General features: G+C 38.6%; 1 protein-coding gene and 1 pseudogene across 3 annotated transcripts in view; both read right to left on the bottom strand.

Moving 5' to 3' along the window:
- HERC1 (HECT and RLD domain containing E3 ubiquitin protein ligase family member 1) overlaps positions 1 to 14,435 on the bottom strand; it is a 215,380-nt gene extending 200,945 nt beyond the window's left edge. For 2 of the 3 annotated variants that reach the window (XM_036841279.1, XM_036841282.1), the window contains exon 1: positions 14,285 to 14,435. The gene's annotated coding sequence lies outside the window, so the exon portion shown is untranslated. The remainder of the gene's footprint in view (positions 1 to 14,284) is intronic. The other variant, XM_036841283.1, reaches the window with a different exon arrangement.
- Positions 14,436 to 19,162: 4,727 nt separating this feature from the next.
- LOC118891400 lies at positions 19,163 to 19,262 on the bottom strand (annotated as a pseudogene).
- Positions 19,263 to 20,493: the final 1,231 nt, after the last annotated feature.

Genomic DNA, 20,493 nt, shown 5'->3' with positions numbered 1-20,493 from the left:
TTTCTGACCCAAGTCCTCATCTCATTTGAAAAGCATGCACTAGTTTTCTTTAATATATGTTATTCATTAAGAACTGAGGCAATGTGAAATAGTATAGGAAATTTTAGCCTTTAGGATGCAGAATATCTAAATTCAAGAACCAGCTTTGTTGTGGAAAATACAGAACCTACCTACCTTCCAGGATTGTTTAGAGGATCAAACAAGAATCTACATGAAAGTGCTTTAATGAAATATACTCATGTGAGCTATGATTACTACTACAAGCACATGAACAAACTATGTAACCTCAGATCTCATATATAAAATGAGGGGGTCTTATAAAGTAAGCTCCAATTCCCTTCTACATCTGAAATTCTAGTATTAACAGTGTCCTCTTAACTCAGCCTTCTACTCACATCTAAGTTATGTCTTCGAGAGGTATACCTTTTTTACTGATAACACTTCCCATGTCTCCATGTTTTCTATCTTCACTGGGATACAGTCAGCTCTCCACATTCTTCTTGTAGGCCCTGACTGCCTGAAAGTTAAAGAAAATATGTATGGTCCTTCCAAACAGACTTTATATCCCCTCTTAATCTAATTTATATTTCATGATCTCCATCTGCCACATCTTGCAGTGTAGAGTAGTAGCTATGCACAGGACTCGAGCCAGGTGCCTAAGTCCAGATTCTGGCTCTGCTGTATCACCAACACTGCAGTGTAACCTTGAACTATTTACTTAATCTCTCTGTGCCTCAATTTCCTTATCTGCAAAATTGGGATAACAACAGTGCACCTACTGGATAAGTTTGTTGTAAAGATTAAACAAATTACAAATTATATATAAAGGACTGAAAACAGTGCCTGGCATACAGTTAATGTTATATGTGACTGAAGTCTTTTTCTAACATTGCTTCTCTAAAAGTATAATGCTTACAGGCTAAGATAAAACAAACAACCAACATTTGCCTCTTACTTTTTTTCTCAGTGAAAAAAATGTCTTCTTATTATTTGCTTATCAAAAATTTCTCCACATCATTGTAGTGAAGTCATACACACTCACCATCATTGGACATTCTCCTTTATTCTCTGTTCAAACCCTCTTATCCAACATTTCCCAAACTGTGTTTCCCTAGAAAATTTGTTCCACTAGTTCTTCAAGATGTTATGGGGGAAGAGGACGAAGGTTCAGTGATCAAATAAATTTGGAAAATGCTGAGTTAATGTTAAACAGGTTCCTTTACTGTAGGTCTTTTACATGCTAATATGTACTATATTACGTTCCAAGAGAGAAAAAAGTGCACATTGTTTACCAAGTTTATTTGATCCTAAAACGCTTTTGTCAAGGCGCTACATTGGGAAATGCTGCTGCTCTAGTTCTTTGACAACTTTTAATACAAAATATGCTATGTTACATAAATTAATATTTCTTAAATCTGATTCACACACAAAGCCTGTTCTCAAATTCACGCTGAGAAATCCGACTCAAAAAACTAATAACTGCTGCCTTGCACAAATTACTTTTTGAAATTTCTTAATATGAACACTGACCGTAAAAGAACAAACACCAATGACCAGCTACACATGCTAGGTGACAAGCTGTTATCTCATGATGAGATGTTCAGCTATTTATTGGCCAAATGTCCTTTAAACAAACTCTAGTTATTCAATATTCCCAAGTTTTTTCTGAATTTTCAATAATAAAAACTTGTGCTCTTCCCTTTTTAAAGGAATTCACTACAGAATATTGTCAAATCATCCCAGAACCAGTTCTGATATAAATACAAGGCCCTAAATATACAATTTACACTGTTGAAGAACTATCCTAAAAAACACCATCTAATACATGAACAATAGGATTTCACTATTTTGCAATCCCTGATGAATTAGTAAATCAAAGCAATGATCATCAATAGCTGCAAACATCACAAAGAGAGATGACAAGACCTTACATACCTCCTTATGGAAACAAAAATTCCTCCTCTGAAGTACTCTTACCAAAAGAAAAAAAAAAAAATCTGACGAATCTATCAATTTACTACAGGAAATTCAGGAGACAGAACATGTTAAATGACATTACAGTACAGAGATGCAATCAGCAAAATGAGACTATGGGAAACTTCTCAAAAACCTGGTTTCTTTCAGCAAAAAATTTTAAGAAAGAAAAAAAAAGAAAGATGGAAGGAGAGTCTAAAGATTAAAAATGATTTAATATACAAGACAAACAATTGTAAAGTATGGACCTTATTTGGATCCCACTTCAAGCAAACTGTGTGTGTATAAAACAATCAGAAAAATATGAAACCTGATTACATATTTGATATTAAGAACTTGCTGTAAATTTTTTTGGTAAGATAATGGTATTATGCTTATTTTATAAAAAAGAGAGAGCGACTCTATCTTTTAAAGATCCATACTGAAATACCTGAAATTTACAAATTAAATATCTGAAATTTACAAATTAAATATGTCTGGGATGTGGTTCAAAAGTCCAGAGTTGGGAGTGGGGTAGTGGTGGACAGAAATATAGAGAAAATAATACTGTCTATAATAATTCTGGAGGCTCAATGATGGGTACATAGGAGCTGTTTAAACTATTCTTTCTACTTTTATATTAATATATGTTTAAAATACTTTGTAATAAAAAGATTTTTTAAAAAACACTGGGAATTGAATTACCTACCTAGGACTGCAAATAGCCTCTACATATTCCCATAATAGATTAATGCACAGTCAAGCATAAGTGAATTTAAGTTTACTATGAACAAATCATGTTTATAAAGTACTAAAAGAAATCATTTGACAAGAATTTCACTAACACTCAACATGCTAAACTCTCCTATGTAATTAACTCTTATTTACAAGTCTGTTAACAATATCTAGCCAATTTATGGCTTTCCATTAAAAAATATAGTTTAATTATGATTTTTTTAAATTTCTATTTAAGTTGCAGACAATATTGCAGAGTCATCGCTATCTTTCTACTCCTGTGGGCTTATGGTACTTCTGGAGTTTATCGTCAGCAGACATATTGCGTAAGTGCTCCAGCTCACTGAGCTCCAAACAGGACTAGTTTTTATCTTGTGTACAAGAACTCTTTCCTGCCTTCCTACTCTGAAATAAAGAGCCAAACCAACAGAAGGCAGACCAAGAGGGAGGGGGTGGTTATAAGGAGGCAGTTACAAGAGAGCACCATGGAAAGGGAGAATATCACTGAGAACTGAAAGCTACAACTTAAAAATACAAAACATTCAGCAATTCTTTAGATTTTTGCAAAACAATGTCACATTTTGTCAATCATCAATTACTTTAAAGTGAAATGATTCTGTAAATTTGCATCTGACTTTATTTCCTTATACAGCATATCTTTAAAGAGTTTTGAAAAATTCCTCTTCATATCTCAGACTAATTTAAATTAACCAAAGCAATTCAGAATAGTTTCAAAATGAACAGGGGAAACAGGTGACATACTAAACTTTTATCAGCATTTCCCTACTGCCACACATTACATGAGTCTTTTCAGAAGCTACCAAACTCTCTTTTTGACTTTAAAAAAGCAAAGTGCCCCACCCCTATGCTAATCTACAATGCAATCAAAACAGCATCAATATTACTACAGCCTAACTGTAAAAGGTCTTAGTGAAAAATATTGGTTTAAAAAAGATCACAACAGTATTGTAATTATATTGTTAATTTATATTTTAATCCTAAATTTTATATTTTTAATCTAAATTATATTTCTCAAAAATGCCTAGGCTTTAAGAATAACAAACACTAAGAACATGCCAATTACAACAGGCCATCTTTGCCCTTTCATCATGCCAAGTACCTTCTGCCTCCAGATTAAGCAACTTTCCAATCATTAATTTAAGAGATCAAGCCCATAACACCATACAATGCAGAAGTCCACCACTTAAACTCTGGCAGTTTTGCAAAGGAATAGCAACTTCCTTTATGAATAGAACCTTCATAAGAGAGGGTCTAGCAACTAGAGGTTATTCAAGGGCTTGTTTCTTAGGCAGCTACCTCTCTCCTCTGTGGAAGCTTATCAAATGGCAGAATATCTACCGTGTCTATCCCACAGAGGTGTTATGAAGATAAATTGAGAAAATGTTTACCAAACTACTTTGAAAACTGAAAAGCTATATACAAATGTAAGGCATTATTATTTCATTACTTGTTTGCACTCTAGACAGTTTGCAGACTAAACTTGCTACTTAATATCATTGTTTCAAGGTCTACCAAGAAAAACTTATTTCAGGGTATAAAGATTCACTAATATTCACCTTTCTATAGCAAAGTTCAATCCTTATTCCAATTGTTGTTCTCTTCTAACATCTATTACCCTTCTTTGGCAGAAGAAAACTAGAAACATTCTTTAAGAAGTCAAAGCAACATGCGACACCTAAAAGTCTGTCTCATTGTCAACCTGAGTTTCTGAACACTTATGTAGAATGGTCCTGCCCAAACGACATTATTTGGATGGGATTTTAGATCAGACAAAACCATCACACTGAGGCTGGCCGTTTCCATGCTCTGCCTCCCACAGTTTCCACCAACACCTGCCTTTGTTTCTGAATTCTAATCCAGGCTCCACCACTTACTAGCTATGTGATCCTGGGCAAGTTACTTAACCTTTCTGTACTTCGATTTCCTATCTACAAAATAAACGTGGCTTAAATAATAAACAGTTCAACCAGATTTAATATTATTTATACAACAAAGTTCTTAGAATAGTGCCTGGTGCACAATAAATGCTCAGTAAGTGTCACCCAGTATTGTTACTTTATTTGTGCATCTGGCTACTCCACCACACCACCGTCACTAAATTACATAAATCTCTCCATCATTCGTCGTCATTCCTTCTTTTCAAAAGAATGAGCAAGTTTAAGAAGTCAAACTATGACCATATTACTGATAAAATTTCAATGTATCAATACATCACTGGATGTTCAGTTGTATAAGAAAGTTCAATGATACGTTATATAAAAGATACTGGCCCCCACATGCTTTTAAATTATATTAACACATAGATAATATAATATCCCTAGGTTATCCTAGATTTCTAATACTATCAGTTAGCAAAGCTGCTTATTTGAATTGTATCACATAAAACTTCCCATGAACAGTTTTGTATAGTGACTAACAGGAAAGGTCTTCTAAAATGGCAAAATTTAAAAGGGCTTCTATAAATGCTACTATATTAAGTTTAAAAAAAAAAAAGCTTGGATAATAACGTATTCCCCCCCCCCAAAAAATCAATATCAACAGAGACTTTAAATCAAGAGTTTAGAGTGAGGAAAAACAGCTTGCCAGAGCAAGAGGAAATATTATTATTACATTAACATCAATAACATTATAATTAGAGGACAACCAAAGTATGTTAAACACTGCAACAAACACAAGAGCTACACTCCAAGCTTATTTTTTAAATATTACTTAGCACATATTTGAACAATTATATGCTCCTGATAATGTTATAAATTCTAAATCTTAACATTTCACATATGAGTATCTAATTCAAAAAATTCACAGCATTGCTTAACTGATTTAATAGTTCTTCTTTGGCTTAAAATCTTAAAAAGGCAGAATCACTTAATCTAATTTAGAGTTAATTTCACTCCACAGACAACTACCGAGAGCTGCATCTCTGGCTTACTATGTGTCAGGGACTTTTCTAGGCACTGGAATGAACAGGTTATAAAGTTCCTGCTCTCACAGAGTTTACATTCCAGTGAGGAAGACAGTAATAAACGAGCAGACAAATAAATCATTAAATTCAGAAAGCGTACTATAAAAAAATAAAGCAGAGAGACAAGGAGAAATTAGGGTCCAGGTGATCACTAGTTTGTATAGTGTGCTCATGGAGATTTCTAAAGAGGTAGACTCTCTGAACCCTTTTTAAGCAGACACTTGAATGACGTGAGGGAGCAAGCACTACAAAGACCTGAGGGAGGAACAGAGCAAGAACAAGTATTAAGCCCTGGGAATGCACCTGGCATGATCAAAGAACATAGCGAAGTTCAGTGTAGCAGAAGTGGAGTGAAAAGAGAGAAGGAGACAGGGACTACATCATGGAGGACTTCACAGGCCATGGCCAGGAATCTGGCTGTTATTTTAATTATAAAAGGAAGTCATTATAAAGTATTAATAGAGGAGTTGGCCTTATCTGATGAACAGTTTAAAAAGATCATTCTAGCTGTGAAACGCAGAATAGACTGTAGGAGGTCAAGTGAGAAAACAGGGAAAAACAGTTAAGAGACTCTTGTAATTATCTACCAGGACATGATGGTGGTTTAGACCAGAGTAATAAGGTAGAGATGATGATATCTGATCAGATTAGAAATATATTCAAAAGATAGAACCAAGAAGATTTGCTGATGGGCTGATTATAGGGTATAAAGAAAAGAAAAGAATCACACGTGACACTTAGGCTTTTGGCCTGAGTGACTAGGTAAATGGTCCTGCCATTTACTAAGGGCACATTGAGAGGAAATGGTGAGGACAGGAATCACAACTTCTGTGCTGTGCAAACTTAGTTTGAGAAGCCTTTTAGACAGCCAAATGAGATGTGGAATAAGCAGACGAACTATGACACTGTACCTCAGGAAAGGGGTCAGGGCTGAAGATATAAATGTGGAAGTCAATCAACATTTAGATAGTTCTTAAAGCCGCAGAAATGGATAAATGTAGATGGGAAAAACTTTTTTGTTTAATCTTCACATGAGCCCTATGAGGTAGTAACTATCATCATTCCCATTTTATAGATCAGAAAATAGGCTAAGAGATAAAAATTTATCCAACATCACTCTACTAATAAGTGGTAATAAGTTAGAAAAACACACAAACAAAATATCTAATTAACTATGATGACTATGACCTTTCTCAACCGGGTTCATCATCTGAACCATAGAACTTGAAATGAATATTGCAGTGAATCTTTTCTCAACTCTCCCAAGGACAGTAGATAACTAGTGCTATTCTAGGTGCACTGGAGAGAAGTTAATTCTTCACATACAATTAATGCTCAAATGTCCTAGAACATTAGGGTTTAGTTCTCTCATGGAACCCCAGATGAGAAAAAAACTATACTATACTATTATTCTATTGTAACTATTATTCTACTACTACTACTACTACTACTAGTGGTAGGAATCACTTAAAATGAGAGAAAAAAAGATTGGTGAACAACATAAGTTACCATCCTGTGGAAACCTTTTCATGGCTTTGCTTTGTAACCAGTAAAATAAAGTGTTATTTGAGGTTTTTATACCACCAAAGGTGATTGTAAGAATACACCAAACCTCTACTGATTCTACTCACAATCAGCACTCATCATCTGTCTTCCTGAAAACATCAATGCATCAGAAAACCACTAGAATGTAAGCTCCTCTGGTGCAAGAATACTTGTTTTTTCATTAATGTGTTCCAAGCACCTGGAACAATGTCCTTTTTGGTGAAAGAACCTAAATTTCCAGTCCCCCTGAGCAGAACTTGTTACCTTGTAAGATGCAGATGTTTTTCATGTTGTCTTAGTTTCTTGGCACCACTAAAATCTGATAGGATTATCCTAATCCAGAACTTTAAACTCTCGATTTCTTCTTCCTTAAGATTGGCCTTCTTTCTTATGGAAATAAAACAGATTCCAGATAAAGCCATTCCTGTTCAAATAACTACCATACCATAGTGCCAATATGTACTGTATCTCCTGTTCAAAATAACTAGCATACAATGTGAACCAATGATTACTATCTCATACATACTCTACAGGAAAAAATATTCTCCTTACAATTTCAGTTATCCTTTGTTAAACTCCACAAGTATTTCAGAGCACGGGTATTATGAATCAATGCAGCAACTCCATTAAATGCAAAAAGTTTCAAATGAGCAATCCTGGGTAGATCGGAAATTGCCTTCTAGTCAATTTCCCCTGCACAAAATAACCTACATGTTATCAGTACAGTATTAGTGGACAATATATTTCATTTTCAAGCTATAAGAACCTGCCAACAGGACTTCCCTGGTGGCGCAGTGGTTAAGAATCCGCCTGCCAATGCAGAGGACACAGGTTCGAGCCCTGGTCCAGGAAGATCCCACATGCCGCGAAGCAACTAAGCCTGTGAGCCACAACTACTAAGCCTGCGCTCTAGAGCCACAACTACTGAAGCCCGCACGCCTAGAGCCCGTGCTCCACAACGAAGAGTAGCCCCCGCACGCAGCAATGAAGACCCAACGCAGCCAAAAAAAAAAAAAAAAAAGAACCTGCCAACGGCAGGCATTAAGTGCCCTTCCACGATGGGTTCCGGTCACTGAAATGACTGCAGGGCATTTTTTAAAATCAGTCATCTCTGGCAAAAAAAAATATATATATTAAAAAGCACAACAACACATTCTGTTGGTAAGGCTGTGGTGAAAACAGGTGCTCTCATATATTACTGGTGGGAACGCAAATTAGTACAACACTTCTGGAGGAAAATTTGGCAATACCTAACAAAACTACATATGCACAGAACTTTTGACCCAGCAATCTCACTTACAGGAATCTACCCTGAAGATACATCTCTTACACTACAAAAATATATATTCACAGGTCACTTACTGCAAAATTGTTTATAACTGCAAAATACAGGAAACAACCTAAGTGCTCACATATAGAAGAATGACTGAATAACTTAGGATACATCTACACAGTAGAGTACTATACAGCTGTAAAAAAGAATGGAGAATATCTGGGAATTCCCTGGTGATCCAGTGGTTAGGACTCAGCACTCTAACTGCTGGGACCCCAGATTAGATCCCTGGCCAGGGAACTAAAATCCCATAAGCCACATGGCGCTGCCAAAAAATAAATAAATCAAAAATTTAAAAATTAAAAAAAAAAAACGGAGAATATCAAAAGACTATCTCTTCAAAAGAATGAACTGTTGGGGTGATTTCCAGGACACACTATTAAGTTGAAAAAAAGGTGCAAAAAAGTATCTATAACATGCCACTCTTCATATAAGAAAGAAGGGAATGGGAAAACCAGTTTGGCAGTTCCGCAAAAAGTTATCATATGACCCAGTAATTCCACGCCTAGGTATATACCCAAGGGAATTGAAAACATACGTCCACATAAAAACTTGTACCTGAATGTTCATAATAGCCAAAAAAAAGAAAAAGAAAAGAAAAGAAAAACCAAATGTCCATCAACTGATACATGGATGAACAAAGTGTGGTATATTCATACAATGGAATATTATTCAGCCATAATAAGAATGAAGTACTGACACATGCTATAACATAGATGAACCTAGAAAAGATTACGTTAAGTGAAAGAAGCCAGGCACAATAGTTCACATATCATATGATTCCATTTACACGAAATGTCCAGAATAGACAAATTCATACAAACAGAAAGTATGGTTACTAGTGGCTGGAGAAGGGGGAATAGGAAGTGAATACTTCCTATACTTAGTACTAAGTATACTTAGTACTACTAATGAATACAGGGTTTCATTTCCAGATAATGAAAATGTTCTAAAATTAGGTAGTGGTGATGGCTGCACAACCTTATGAATAGACTAAAAAACAATGATTTGTACACTTCAAAAGGGTGAGCTTTGTGTTTTGTGAATTGTACCTCAATTTAAAAAACTGTATGCAAGAAAAAAAGGAATACAAAAAAAACACAATCTGTTCATCCGTGTAAAAGAGATAATGGAAGGATAAACCAGAAACTAAAGAAGCTGGTTACCTAAGGGCATGGAAAACAGGTGGGGAAAAGGGGGAGGGGAGGGAATGGGAATAGGGTAGTAGGAATAAGGAGTGACAATTATCTGAGTATATTTTTTTTAATGTAATGTTTAGTAGCAGTAATGTTTCATATACCAAAATAAATAAAATCAACCAGAATTGGAGGAACCCAAAATAGGATACAAAGAATGAGACCTAACTGCATTACAGATGAATAATATAACCACACTAAAGGAAGTGAGGAACAAAAGAATTAACCTAAGTAACTTTGAAAAACAGTATGTTGACTAGATACTGTAAGGCTAAAGACAAGAAAAAAAACATGTATACAAATACTGCACTCATTGGTAAATATGTTTCTCATAAGGGTTAGCAACAGGTCACTACTTGATGTGCATTCTAAAATTGAACAAATAAATTAGTATACAGTATTATAGATAAGGAGAGGCAGGTTTCTCACTGTCAGAAAAAAAAGTCACAAATAAGAAACGGTCGGTACAGCAGAAACTACACAACACACAACATTGTAAAGCAACTATACGCCAATAGAAATTAATTAAATAAATAAATTTTAAAAAAAGGTTGGAATGAACCTTGTGGTGTTGGACTGGAATACAAGATATTAATATGAACTCAAATATGGTTTTTAAAATATAGAGAAAGACAAATACAGAAATAAGTGTGTGTGCGTGTGTGTGTGTCTGCTTGCATGCGTGAGCAGGTTAGTATATATACATATATTTCCTAGCTCTGTCCTCTGAGGGCCTAGGAGCAATGACACCCCAGTGAGCATACCTAGCATTCAGATCTTGATTTAAATTCTGTTCTCCAATAAAAGGAACTAGATCTCCTTAGAGAAGTAGTTGATTTTAGGACAGGTACAAGGAAAAATACAAGATCAGCATGGAAAATAGCCTGTGGTGCCAGAATATAAGGAACTGCTCAAAAAAGGGTGGAGGACAACCCGAAAGAGCTCCTAATGGCCAAAACTGGAAGAATCTGAGCAATAAGATAATGATACTATTGAAGTAGAATCTGTAGAATAAAATAAATATCCATGAAGTCATACTTATAAAAATAAATAATTTAACAAATAAATGAGGAAGGGAAACCTCTTTCTTACAGAAGAATTCCAATAATAAATGTAAAAGGAACGAGGGAAATAACAAAATCACCAGTAGGCAAATACCACAGTAATAACTGCTGCAGACAAGATCCACCAATGGTTGCTAAAATCAGTGGGAGAAAGTTTGAGGAGAAACAGTGTATCTGCATAGTCTCAAAGTATCTCCCTTAAGATATGTATCAATTACAAAAAGAAAAATAGTAACTTTATAGTGGAGAATACAGCAAAGTTCACCTTAATAAAGCAATCGAAGTTAAAATATCACTAACAATAAGACATATCAACACCATGTACCTCTAGTATGATGCACTGCGGACACATCCCTTTTGTAGTTTTCTTGCAAACATACAGAACCTCAATCTAATCATGAGAAAAACATCAGACAAACCCAAAATGAGAAATATTATACAAAATAACTAACTAGTACTCATCAAAAGTGTCAAGCTCATGAAAGACAAGGAAAAACAGAGGAACTGTCACAGATTGTAGACAAGACTAGGAAGATATAACAACTAAATGCAATGTGGGATCCTGGATTAGATCCTGGGAGAAAAAAAAAATACATTGGGGAAAAACTGGTGACATTCATATAAAGTCTGTAGTTTAGTTGATAATATTTCACCAATGCGAATTTCCTGTGTTTGATCATTGTTATGTAAGTCTTCAACAGTAGAGGATGCTATGTGAAGGGTATATAGGAACTCTCTGTACTATCTTTGCAACGCTTCTGTAAGTCTAACATTATTTCAAAATAAAGTTAAAAATAAATAAAATCCATCAATCGATCATCTTATGCGAATGTCTTATTCCCTTGCTCAGGGATCTCATCTGGAATTTAATATTCCCATTAATTTAGAGGGTCTAGTAAGTGACAGCAGAACAAACTGAAATCATAAAAACCAGATCGGGCATCTAAAAAGTAAATTACCTACTTTATGTTTTTTATACCTTCTGCCTTTTTTAGTCAAAAAAAAATTTGCTGCTGTTGCAACTTTACTGGCTTTGCAAACTTCTTTTAAAACGACCAATTTTTTTTTATGTTTTCAATATCGTGATAATCCGTAGTATGTGCCCAAAATAACATATTTCATTTGTCTGTTACGCCAAAGTTTTATTTACATAAAAAACTGTCAATAGATTATAGTGTTTGTTACTTATTATCACATAGTCGTCCAACCACAAAATTCAAGGTTTTTTCTCAAGTCAATTTGCTTTTATCCTAATACAAACTTCTCTCCACACCCTAAACTACAAAGTCATCATCATTGTTATTTTAAGTTCTGAAAATCTGAATTTTAAAAAATCAGCTGTTCAATGTATGCAGTCTTTTTTTTTAAATTTCAAATATTGAGTAATTTAGTCTTTTTTGGGGAAAAATGCTTGGGACATTAGAATTGTACTTTATTTATTATTTGCATCCTCTACTAACCAACCCAGCCTAATCAACAAGTCTTCTGAAATTCCTTTTATCAAATAGGATTTTCAGATGTTTATATTAATAAACAGATTAAGTGACATGTTTACATTTGCTTTCTCCTCCACGAACCACCACGATGCCTGCATTGGGAGTGGAATACATGACCAGCAAATGAATGGGTAAGTGTCACGAGCAAACAGCATGACTAGAAATTTAAGAAGCAAAGTGATAAGAACCTTAGGGAAAGCAAAATTCATAAAAGTTTAGAATTACAAGAGGCCTTAATAGGCCATTCCAATGACAACCCCAGACAGATGACAATCTATCCTATTTTTAAAAGCCTCCAGATTTTCAACCTCCCTAGATGTCTCATTCTGCCATATAAAACTGTCATGTGATTTGGGGGAAATATTGCAAGACTATTCTTTGCCCTACCTAATGCTTTCTTTCTTCAAATAATATAATAATACATTTTAACTCACTTCCAAGATTTACGAATGCGCACAGGTGCTTAATACACGTGTGTACATATATATGCACATATATGCACACAGGTACCAAGGACACTCAATTTTGCTTGTATAAACACACACTATAGAAATCTACATAATCAAAGGCACATGTCCATCCCATCCCAATCACAAAAGCACTATGAAACAAACAATGTCACATAATGATTCGGGTCTAAAAATAACCAATGGGAGCCAATTTTATAAAGCCTTGAAGTAAACAGGTTTCTTCCCACCATAATAATCAAAGTTTGCTTTCCACAAATACTACTCCTTTACAGCACCCACCACAGGCAGAACTGTAAAAACACATATGTCCTAGATCCAAGTAAATAATAATTTTTAATGTTTTCTTTTTTTAAAAGCATTTAGCTAATAATCATTTTGGAAGAGGGCCCAAAGAAAGAGATAGTGATGACAGTACAGTCAGTGCTAATGAACAAGTAGCCAGTTTTAATCAAGCAGGTCAAAGAAGTGACTCAAATAAAACAAATCATTTTTCCAACATGTATAGAATGGGGAAGTCCCAGTCAAGGATGAGCCAAAAACTATTTGAAAAAATTAAGTGTCTGTTAGGAAATACACCAAAATGTTAACCATGAAATGCTACCTCTGGAAATGGAATTACGAGGATGGGTCAGTGTGTTCAGATTTGGTATTCCTATTATTCTGAGTATCCATATTTTCTACTGCATTATAGAAATCATTGTTAAATTAAAGCAAAATTCTGTCCCTGTGTTTCACAGCTCTCTAGGATACACAGCATGTCTTTTACATAACCTCCTGGGAGAGATGGTACCAGCTCCGGTCCTCCTGTGTCTCCCGTGAACCTGCCACCCATCACAGGAAAGGTTTCATTCACTATGTTCCCTGAGACAGCTCCCGTCATCATCATCCTCATCTCACCCCAGAGACTTCACAATGCATCTCGTCTCCCCTCCCAGCAGCAAAAGCTTTATAAATTGTTATTTTATAGAGGCATAAGATTTGAAGAAAGGTTTACCAGATCATGAGCTGCCCCCACCCAAAAAGCAGAGCAAAAGGGAAAGACACGTCGTCCCAACCTCCACCCCTCAAAAGGTGGAGGGTGACGGGGGGCACCCGGGTCGCGGCTCTCCTCGGATCCCGAAATAGGGTCGGGCCGCCACCCCACCCCCCGGTCCGAGCCCCGGCCGGGGGCGGGACTCTCGTTAGCGGATAAAGAAGTGGGGAAGTCAGAGACGCGACCCCCGAGGCCCGTGGACTGGTACAGCAAGCCGCCAGAGGGGCGGGTTCCTTCGCCCTCTCGGGCCAGCGGCTCGGCTTCTAACGCGGCTCTGTAGCCGCCCGGGCAGCGAGAGGCCTCAGGGGCCGGGGAGCCGCACCGCGCCGGGAGGGCTTCCTCAGGCCTCTGCCTGCCTCCCACCCGGGACCCCGGCGGCCCCCTTCGGCGGCGGCCCCCGAACGGCTCCGGCCGGCCTTGCCGGGCCAGCGGGGCGCACGCACAGGCGGCCAGGAGGACAGAAGAGAAGGCGTTACCATACGCGGCTCCAGAGCTGGCGGGGGTGGGGCGCGGCTCCGGCGACCCGAGCCCGGCTCGGCAGCGGCTGCGGTGGCCGCGTCCTTTATTTTTGCTGCAGCAGCGGCGACTTGTCAAAGGGAAAGACGTAGGAGGCGGCGGCGGCAGCAGCGGCGGCAGGCGAGTCTCGCAGGACTTGGGCGGAACTCTCGCGCAGCCTGGAGTCCTCGCCCCGCCCCCCAGGCCTAGCGCGGGAGGCGAGAGCCTCTGGGGGAGGAGTGCTCGGGCCAGGCGGCATGAGAACGGGAAAAGAGACTAGGATTTAATAATGGATGGGGGTGGGAAGCCTAGATTCTAGGAACACCCAGTTACCGCGCAGCCCTCACCTTTCAGCCCTCGCAGAGTCCAGGCAGCTCGGTGCGTCCGCGAGGACCGGACTCCGCATGAGGCACAATTGGGGGGCGTTTCATAAACGGCGGTGAGGAGTACGGGGGCCAGCCAGCGCGCCCCCTTTTCCTCGTGGTGGGCGTGGAAGACCCTACTGCCCCGCGTCCTGTTGCTGCCTGATGGAGCGACGCGTGGAAAAACTGGCTGCCGAGGCTAGGCGGCCACACCCCTTTATCTCTGACTCTCGCCACGCGCTCTGCGCTCTTTATCTCCCACACCAGCCAGCCCAAGACTTCTGGCCGGTCAAGTTCAATCACATGAAAGCGGTTCACTTGAGTTACTTCTAGCTTATTATTCATGAATTTGTGCAGCAGGACTGCCAAAACCCTGCAGATGCTGGGGCCTGCGACTCCTCTGTTTTTTCTGCTGAGGAACGCAGAGGTAAATTATGACTTTGATCTTGACCTTGACCTCGACCTCTACAGTGAAGTCTCATGAGTGGAGGGACCCTGACTGGCCTAGTCATCACTGTGTCTCCAGCACCTAACACCAGCCCAGGTGCTCATTAAATTGTCGAATGAATACACCTGTCCCCGTCTTCCTTCTGTACCTGTTCTTACTCCAAGACTCCGCATTTATAGCCACCATCCTGATATCCTTCGTTGAAAATTTTCTAACGAGCAGCAGTTATGTGTAACTGACTGAGGTCATGGAGCCGATCGCTTCCCTCCAGAAGTTCACAATCTAATTGGGGACATACGAGGAATATGCAGCATACAGGCCATGTACGTGTCACTAATGTAAAAAATTGTGATATAGGCAGAAGAGGGAGTGCTTGCCCCATGGATATATGCGGAGATAAGTTGGATATATGCGAGGCAGTTTAGCCTAAGAGTTTTTTGACTCACTGTCAAATAATTTGTTTCACTGTCACATAGGTGAGAATTCTGGAGTCCCACTTACCAGGTGTGTGACTTTGGACAAGTTGCTTGACCTCTCCGAACCTCAGGTCCTTATCTGTCAACTCATAATGTTAGTTCTTATTATCACAGGGCTCCTGTGAGGAGTAAAATATATGTAAAGCTCCTGACACATATTAATTACTCATTAAATGCTAGGCCTTATTATATGTGTAACTTTTAAGTTTCTACATGTGAAATGTGTGTCTATTTCTGGTAAACTAGATGTGAGGGGGTGGGTATATGTGAAGTGATGTCATTGTTGCCAGTGCTTTATCATCTGGTTATTGTGTGTGAAGCTGAGACAAGGTTAACAAGCTCCCTTGCCGTCCTCATTTTAACTTGTTGATGATGTAGGCATCTGTGTCACTCAAAGCATCCCATGACATTCCATTTTTCTTGGATTTCTAAAACTTTACTAGGACTCTGCTTATTTTAGAGGCCAACTGAGACATTCCCTCCTTTGCCCTCTCCTTAGCTTCCACCCTCAGGGCGGTGTGGAAAGGAGGAATGAATACTGTTGAGTCCAATTGCATACAATTATCAAATACAAATAATGTCAGCAAGTAAGCCCTGAATACTTTGCATCCTCACCTTCACCACTTCACCCCTTCCCTGACCGCTCTTTAATATTTAAATCACCATCTGCTGGAGTTCATTATCAACATCTTTCTCCAAACTCTACCAGTTCATTTTATTCAGATTTCCCCTGGGGAAAAATGTTTGAGATGGGGGAGGGCGGCGTGGGGGGGAATAAGGGGAACTCAAGGCCAAGGCCTCATCATTGAAGGCTCTGGCCCTGATAGTCCTCTGAGCTACACTCTCTGGCCACACCAGTCAGCTACATCTTCGCGCACACATACACATCATCCCCATCGGATACCACATATTCCACAATCCTACAGCTCAGCCAGGAGGTCCCAGGCAGAGGAAGTGGAAAATCAACAGAAAAATACATTTTTTTCATCTTTCATCTGCATATAGGGAATATGTGGCTCCTAAATAAAAAGTGGGGCTAAGTCACAGGTGAAAGGAACCAACAGAGGAGTGAAGTGTTGGAGGCAGAACAGGGAGAAAGTTAAAAGGATTCAGGGGGTAAGTTTGTTTTGCCTTTGGCACTTGGCTCAGGAAACAAACAGCTTTCAATATTCAGAAAAGGGCTCCAGAGCAGGAATCCACAGTCAGGAGTCCTGGTGTCTCCTGAAATTGCAGCTTATTTGCCCTCAGGTTACACAGCCTTTCTAACACCCATAAATAGGGCTAATTATGGGTATCTTGCCTGTCTCGGAGTATCATGGGAGTCAACATAGGAAAGTACTTGCAAGCCTAAAACTCTCTATAAATGTGACACATTATTTTCATTCATCCATTCATTTAACAGATCTTTGTTGAATGCCTATCATAAACCAGGCACTTGTGCAAGACACTGAATATACTAAGTTGAGCAAGCTTTAATACCTGCCTTCAAGGAGCTTATGGTGTAATGGGAGGAGGAAGGGAAGAAAATAGGTAAGTATAATGCCGTGTGAGGAGACTGCAAGTGATAAGTGTATGGGGGAAGGATTGAGTGAGAGGAAGGACAGCTGAAACACTTCTTGGAGAAGGAGGTTTAGAAGGATAGCACACATAATGAGGATCCAGTCCCTTTCCTAAAGAGTGATCCATAAATCAACTCCAAAATAACTTCAACAAATTGCTCTGTTGTGGGTTGTGAGTTCTGCTTTGTTCTAATAAAACGCACCTCTCCTAAACCCTTAGACAAGAGTCTTTGATGTGAAGTCATTGTATATACCCATTAGCTTTGAAGAACGATGGAATTAATGGAGGGAAAGATCAGTGGTATCTTTAATTAGAAACATTTTGTTCTTACAGCTTCTGTTTAAACACCGTAGAAAGAGAGAATGCATTCCCCCTCACATACTTGGTCTCCAGGAGTTCCCTTCAGCCAGTCCTTCCGATACAGGTAACACTGCCTATCAGAGGCCAAGAAGCTTTTCCAAAATGTGAAAACAATACCGTATTTTTATGTGTTTCTTTATACTCCACTTTTTTACAAAAAGACTTTGAGATAGATATTAGCACTTTATTCTTAATCATGTTCCCCACAAAGAAACTCCAAGAGAGTGTATATATTATTCAATTATTTCTCACATTCATTGGTGCCTACTCTGTGTAAGACATCATGCTGGAACTGTAGGCTGTACAAAGTAGGTCCATGCCCTCTCGGGTCCTGAAAACAGAAGGTGGGGATAAATGTCCATGAAAAGATAGCTAAATAACCAACAATGTGGATTCCATTGCCCTGTATTCTTTTGTTGGTTGAATGAGCAAAATTGTAAAGTTAGGCACCCAACTTCTGAAACGTGTTTACCCTACTGCTCCACCAGAGAAGGAGGATACAAAGGAAGGGCAAGATGTTTATTGTAACTTGATATTTATAGATGTATGATAGGTATTTTAGTAGGTCCTCTGGAATACATCCTTTAAACAGAGTGTAACTATTGCAGTTTTCTCTGAGTACCAGTAAAATTTGAAACTGACCAAACCCAAGGACCAATTAAAATTATTCTGGAAGACAAAGACTTGCACAAAACAAACAAAACCAGCCAGCAATAAAAAGCAGTATGATATGAGCTAAAAGATGGTACAGAAAATAAATATTCTCAGAACTCAGAAAAGAGAAACGATTTCTAGACAGAGAGAACTTCACCCAGGTGGTAGAATTTGAGAGGGGAGCTGACAGCTAAATAGAAAAAGTTACATATTCTGGTAATAATGTATTCTCAAAACACCAACCTCCAGGCCACAAAAGTTGCCTAGAATTTTTAAGGGTATCTACATATGAGAACACACTTGGTACCGCTTTTCTCCCTAACATATAATTGATCTGCCAAAGAGGTTTGAAATGAAGCAGGGATACTAAAAATAGGACCACAAGATTGACAGATAGTTCTTTCGGAAATGCAGTCCGTTCTTGCTGAATGCAAACCTTATAGAGTTCGCACTTGAAATCCATATTCTAAATGAAATATCACACATACCAGGACAACCCACTATCTCACCAGTATTCATTTCCCTCGTAGTTCCTTAAGGCTGCAATGCAATTACCATTTTTAGGTAAATTAGCTTCTTTTTACAACAGTTTGTGAGTGCTGTTTCATTAAAACACAACTGCCTGAGGCACACACATATGAACATTTTCTCACTCAGCAGCAAGGAATGGAACATTGATACTGAGGAAAGAAAACGAAACTGTAGGGGAAAAAGTGTGCCTCCAGTGAGGAGGAGGGAAGAAGAAGGGAACTAACATGTATGTAGTGCTGTCCATGCCAGATACTGTGGTAGCACAGTGGGAACAAGATGAACAAGGCAAATCTTTGTTCTGGAAGGAAACTAGTAGAGGAGGTGTATATACAAATAATTGTAACACAAGTTAGGAAGTTCTAAGTACCATAAAAGAACTTTTTTTTTTTAAAGGAATGTTAGAATTTATTTAATTGGCTCTGGGCCTAAAGAACATAGACACATTATAATTCTCTTGAGACAGATTCGAAAAATATGGAACGCTTCACAAATGTGCGTGTCATCCTTCCACAGGGGCCATGCTAATCTTCTCTGTATCGAAAAGAACTTTTTTCCCCTTTTTAAAGGACTGGGGAGCTTAGAAGAGGGATACTTGAATTGCAACATGTTGGACCAGGGAAAGTTCATGAGAAACGGGGCCTTGAAGACTGAGTGGTTACTTTTGGACATGTGGGAATGGGGAACATTCTAGGCACAAAGAACAACATAAGCAAAAGTGTGCTCAAAATGAGCAGGCAGTCAGTCCAGTTTAGTTGTGGCCATGTGGCATTTATGTTATCCAGAACTCCTGGTTGCAAGTGACAGAAACTTCCCACCTGAACTTGCCTGGCAAAGTAAAGGAGAAGAATTAGCTTAAGGAATCCAAAAAATTGTTGAACAGTCAACGTAAAGTGGTGAGGGCAGTAAACAGAGGCTTCAGGAACTTGTAGAACCAGGAACTTCAGCACCACCAGAATTCTCTTGCTTCGTCTTTGCTTCCCTTGTTGCATTGGCTTCAGTTTCTTTCAAGACTGGCTTTCTTTATATATTAGGAAATACAGCACCCCCAAGTTTTACATCTTACTATTTCCACCATTAGAAAGGGGCTACCACTTTTAATTCAAGCTTGAAATTAAGGGGAAAAAAAGTGCTAATTGGCCAGGCTGGGATCAGTGCTCATCCCTAGAACAATCCCAGGGGCCCAAGGGCACACCATAAATGTGCACCACTGTATTTGCTGATGGTTTGAGAAGAAGTGGGAGATGGGTCTGGAAAAGCAGTTGAGTCTTGTAAGGCTGTGCTCTGGGAGTTGGAAGGACTGAAGTTGGCATCTGTACAAGGGGCAGATCAGGTGATCAGGAAGGGGAGGAAATGTTTTGGCCCAAAATTATGGTGAACATTCACTGGATTATCAGGTTAAAACAGGGTTGAAACTTTTGTCATTGTTCAAAGTGATTAGTGTTTTGTCATTTCAATCAAGATGTAAAACATAGCGGGTCTCTCACATTGACATTGCACAGCAAGACCTAGAATCCTTCTTCAGCCTTCTAGCTGGGTGACTTTAGGTGGATATCTTAACCCAACTGAGCCTGAATTTCTTCACTGAAAAATAATAGTATAATGACAGCTAACATCTATTGAATCTAGATGTTCTAAGCACATTTCAAACACGATTTCATTTAATCTTCAAATCAACCCTACAGGGCTCTATAAATCTGCGATAGTAATCCCCACTCACAGGATTATTGTAAAGATTAAAGAAACCACGTAAGATGCAGAGCCCATTTGCCTGGTGCACAGCCAGCACTCAATACATCGTT

Source organism: Balaenoptera musculus, chromosome 2 (assembly GCF_009873245.2).
Source record: "Balaenoptera musculus isolate JJ_BM4_2016_0621 chromosome 2, mBalMus1.pri.v3, whole genome shotgun sequence".
NCBI classification, from domain to species: domain Eukaryota; kingdom Metazoa; phylum Chordata; class Mammalia; order Artiodactyla; family Balaenopteridae; genus Balaenoptera; species Balaenoptera musculus.
The sequence above is the reverse complement of the archived record's forward strand: the minus strand, read 5'-3'. Positions and strand labels throughout refer to the sequence as shown.